The sequence below is a fragment of the Condylura cristata genome, unplaced genomic scaffold (assembly GCF_000260355.1).
Source record: "Condylura cristata isolate star-nosed mole 26May11 unplaced genomic scaffold, ConCri1.0 scaffold00006, whole genome shotgun sequence".
NCBI lineage: Eukaryota > Metazoa > Chordata > Mammalia > Eulipotyphla > Talpidae > Condylura > Condylura cristata.
This window is the reverse complement of record NW_004567107.1, coordinates 865,761-870,836: the sequence shown is the minus strand read 5'-3', so window position 1 is coordinate 870,836 and position 5,076 is coordinate 865,761.

Below are 5,076 nucleotides of genomic sequence, written 5' to 3'. Positions count from 1 at the left end.
GCTGCGGGCGGTGCCCAGAACAAGCGTTTTCGGGAAGGCCGGGCGGGCGCCGGCTCAGGGCCTCCCTGGGTGACCCAGTTTCCTGGGTGGGGGAGGGGCGGCCGCCAGGCTGGAGCAGGAGAAGGCATCGTCTCGCCTCCAGGAGTCCAGCCCTCAGGGCTCTCCAGGGCGGCTCCTGGCTGGGGCCGAGGGGCCCCGGGGCGGCGGCAGGCCACCAGCCTGGCCCTCGGCCCTCCGGGAGCCTCGTCCACACGTCCTCGCCACGCGACACTCCGCTTGCTGGGCCTCCTGCGCAGGGCTGGCCAGCGCCTGCCCTGTCCCCAGGCGTGGGCAGCCGGCGGGGGAGACCGGCCCTCAGACACAGGGCACAGCCGTCTGGGGAGCACAGGGCTGGCTCCAGGACCCAAGGGAACCACTGCAGGGCCCGGAGGGCAGAGGCCGGCGTGCCCCAGGAGGGCACTGGTGAGGCCAGGGCGGGTGGCCATGCCACCACCCCAGCTGATGGACAGGGACAGGGATGAATGGAGGTGCCCTCAGGACACCGTAGTCTAGCTGGGGTTGACCAGGTGTGCTCGGGGCTCTCGCCGGGCATGGGCGCCGTGGAGGGCTGCCTGCACCGGAGAGGGGGGACTCCCAGGACCGGCGGGCTGGACCCCAGGACTGGCACAGACTGGGTGTGGAACCCAGGCCACCCAGCACTGGCCACCTTCTGTGGAGATCCAGGGGGCTGGGACCCCAAGCCTGGTGCCCCAGGCCTGGACAAGGATGCACCCCCGTCCTGTGCCAGCTCTGGGGGTGCCTCTGTGGGTCCCACCATACCCCCTGCTTGCCACTGTCCACCACACAGTTCATGCCCTGGGGCCACTCTGCCCCTGCCCCAGGCCTTACGCTCCAGCTTTCTTTGCCCCCAAGACTTTAGACGTGACTTCAGGAAAGACATCTATGCCCTCCCCAGCCCACGCACCGTCGCCCAGGCGGGCCTGGACGCGGGGGCCCTGGCTGCTGGATGCTGCGGCCACCCTGCCTGAGGCCCTGTTCTCTCCCGGCCCAGACAGGGCTGGGGGCAGTCGGGCGGGGCCCAAACACAGCGGCAGGGTCCTGGGACCCAGGCCAGCGTCCAGCCAGCGCCCGGTCAGCCGTGCACAAAGGCCTGCTGGGGCGGGGGCAGGCCAGGCTGAAGCCTCGCGGGGGCAGCTGGCCCCCTGCCCCGCCTGCCCCGCCGCCGATCCCCCGCGGGGCCACGCAGCCAGGCCCTCCCCCACAGCCCTGTGCGGCTCCGTGGGCGCCGGCCTGGCCCTGGCCTCAGCCTCCCCCAGCCATCGGCGGGCTCACAGCGCCCTCTGGTGGGCACTCGAGGGCCAGCCCACAGCTGCTGAGTGCTGGGCCTGCCCCCTGCAGGGGACAGGGACCCTGCAGGGGACAGGGCAGAGGCTGGAGGCAGGAGGGCAGAGGCTGTAAAGAGCGGCGAGGGCTGAGGGGAGCCCCCAAGGAAGGCGGAGCTGTACAGGCGAGGGAGGGGGTGCCCAAGGCGCAGTCGATCCTGACACCGACCCCCGTGCTCGCCCCACGTCTGGGCAGCCACGGCCCAGGCGCCCCCACGGCCCCGGCTGGGGTCTCACTCCGGCGCCGCCCCCAGGACAGAGGGCGCGTCCAGGGCCAGACCAGCCCCTGCCTGGCCAGCCCCGCTGCCTCCCCGCCTCTGAGCAGGGCTTGGGCCAGCACACGTCCAGCCACACCCTCCACGGCCACGGCCACGCCAGGCCCCGAGACAGACCCTGCCCGAGCGGCCGTCCCGGAGGAGCCCCGCACGGGCGCAGGTGGGCACAGAGCGCCACGCCCACACACAGGCACGCACACCTGCGCCGCGGGCAGACGGCCAGCTCGCCAGCCCACGGGCAGCCACCGACCGCCGCCGGGTCACTGGGCCTCGGTGGGCCCGCCGGCTCTGCTCCCCACTCGGTCTCTGGGCACCCTCCCAGCCCCCTCGGGCCTGCACCCAGCTCGTGCAGCAGGAACAAAGTAAAGGAAGCAGAACCCAGTGGCCCAGGCCTGACCCAGAGCGCCCCCGAGGGCCACCTCCCGCACCCCCCGGCCCCCATTCTCGCCGCTCGGACTCCCCCTGCCGGGGGCTGGGGTGGGCTGATTCCTTCTTGTCGACCTTCCCAAGGTCAAGCCCACAGCAGGCTCCGACCACCAGTTCCCGAGCTCCCTGCTCCGGGTGGAGGCCGGCACCGCCCGCGTCGGGGCGCGCACAGGGCGTCCTCTCAGGGCCGGGCCCGGCCACGGCGCCGGCCAGTCTCCCCAGCTCCTCCTACTGCGCCTGCCGCAGCCCCGCACGCCCCGCTGGCGCTGGCGGGGGGCTGGGCCTGCACCCCCCTGGCCGGAGCATGGCCCCTCCCACCTCGGGCCGGTGCGAGCCGCAGCTGACCGCGGCTGCCACAGAGCCCGGACACGCCACACCCACGGGCCACCCCCGCCAGGGCCGTCTGCCCAGTCAGCGGCTGCCGGGAGGCCGCCCCCTCCACACCGGGGCACAGGCCCAGCCGGACAGCTGGCCGCGGGCTTCCTGCGCCGGGGCTTCCTCCACCGTGGCCGGCACGCGGCCGGCTCAGCCGCAGCCTGACCCTCCCCAGACGCGTCAAGTGAGCCCTGCGCGTGCGAAGGCAGCGCTCGGGGTTAAGAAGCGGCTGCCCGGGGCCCCCAAGGTGCAGCGGGTTGGGGCGCAGCACTGCAAGCCGGCCACAGCCGCTTCAGCACGAGCTCCAGCCCCAGCCCCGGAGGTGACCCCGGGGCACAGCAGCCTCCTCCTGTCTCCCGGCTGCCCCTCAGCAGTGGCCTTTTCCCCCTGCCTGGTCTGCTCCCCACTGTCTCTGGCGGGTCCGCTCACCGCCCCCGCCCCGCTGGCCGCACCCCAGGTCTCTGTGCGTCGGTGAGCACATCTCAAAGAGCCCAGCACAGCCTGCGCCCCGCTCCTTCGAGCTCTCTGCGTCTGTCGCGCCTGTCGAGGGCCTCTCGCATCCCTCCTCGAGCCTCTACCAGGGCCGGACTCCGCGGGCCCAGGCGTGGCCCCAGGTGAACGGTCACCGTCCGGGGGCCTCGGCCGCGGCGCTCCTCAGGCTGCGTCACCGGCACTGTGTGGAGTGCCTGCTGCGGCCGCCAGGCTGGAGCTCCGGCGCCTGCCCGGTGCCCGGCGCCCAGGCGGGGCCGAGCTCCAGACCCCACAGTCGTGACTCGCAGTCGGACGCTGCCCTCGAAGCTGCAGAGAACCTGACCCCGCGCCGCACCAGCCGGCGCCGGCCCCCGGGAGGAGCTCAGGCCCAGGAGGGAAGGGCCCGTGTTAGTGTGTGAGCCTCTGATTTTGCAGCCACGAAACCAGCGAGGCCTGTGCCACCTCAGGCCTGCAAGGCTGCCCGGCCCGCCCGCTGCCCAGCGCAAAGGGAGAGAGGCGGTGAGGCCTCGAGGACACGAGCCGCCCGGGACAAACAGGCACAACGTGACCCCGAAGGGGAAGAGGAAGCGGCCGAGACGCAGCGGGCACAGGGGCGGAGGCGGCCAGGAGGGACCCCGGCCCCATGGAGAGTTGGAGGGAGCACACGCAGGCAACGTCCGGACGGCCAGCAATAACATGAAGCCGGCCACGTCCCGGGCCTCAGGCCGCCATGCAGGCCAGCGCTCTGGCTTCTGGCATCAAGCCCTTGGCCAGCGGGGTTTCTTCTAGGCCTGTCCCTGAGGACCAGCCCCCGGCCGTGCCAGGCCGTCAGCACAGGCCGTGCAAGGCCCGCCGGCCCCGCTGCTCAGGCCCCGCACTGCCCGACTGCCGGGGTGGGCACGTGCTGTTCCTACAGTGAGAGAGCAGGCTGGCGGGGCCTCCGGGCGCAGGCCAGCCTCAGCGCTGTCCAGCCGGCCACCGCCCTCAGCCCCGGGCCACCCCCGCCAGGGAGGCACCCCAGGGCCAGCAGGCCCGTCTCCCCGCAGTCCCTCGGCGGTGGGTCTCAGTGGATAGGCCTGCTCTGCTCCCCACTGTCTCTGGGGTGTCCTCACACCCCACCTCTGGCCTGCACCCCAGCTCGTGTGCGCATAATAAATAAATCTTTAAAAAAACTAAAGAACCGGCTCGCAGAAGCACTGCAGTTTAATGAGTTTCCTGAAAACAGCTCCGGGAACACCTCAGGGTGGCGCGCCCAGAAGCTTCGCCCTCCTCACTGCCCGCCCAGGCCTCCGGCCTCTGGCCCTCAGGCCTCTGGACTTGCTGGCCCGACACCCCAGGCGGGAGGGGGCACACCGGCTCCGGGTACAGTGTCCAGCACTCTACGGCCACGGGGGCAGGAGCGGAGAGGGGCGGCGCCAGCCAGGCGGAGATGCTGCAGCCCGGTGCCAGAGCCCGGCCTGGGCACCAAGGCCGTGGGCAGCCTCGGGGCTGTGGGCACAAACACAGGTCGGGGGTCGAGATGTGCAGAGGGCTCAAGCAGGCTCTGGGAGACGCCCCCGGGCTGACCTCCTGGCTGGGGCTGGGTGGTGGCCAGCACCCCAGCCGCCCCCGCGCGGCTTCGGGGAGCTCCCAGGTGCCTGCGGCCCTGGAGCTTGGGCCGGCTGTGGAATGCAGCCTCAGCCCTGCCTCTCCACAGCCCTGCGCAGGGCGTGTGTGGTCCTCAGGCCACTCCTGAGTGCGGTCAGGCGGGGGAGGGGGCCGGGCAGACCGCTCCGCAACCCCAAGGCAAGGGCCGCCAGGGGCCTGGGCTGCTTTTTCCAGCTCGGCAGCTTGGGGGGCCCCGGGGGCAGGCGCTGCGTCCAGGGCGGGCAGCGTCCACCGGGCCCCTGAGCGCGCGCGGCTGCCTCGCCGGCGCCGTTTAAGCCCGTCGGCTCTCTACGCCGAGTCTCTAAAGCCGTCCTGCTGACGGCTCACTGGGCCTCGTCTGTGTCCCCATGAACGAAGTGTCCGATGCTGTCCGGCAGCAGCGAGAGTGGACCTTCGCCAGGGCGCACCCCCTGCTCACCCGACTATTCCGTGAGGTAGGGGCACGGCCATGCCCTGCGCCGCCCCGCCCGACTTCAGCCCCGCCCCGCCCCTCCCAGGTT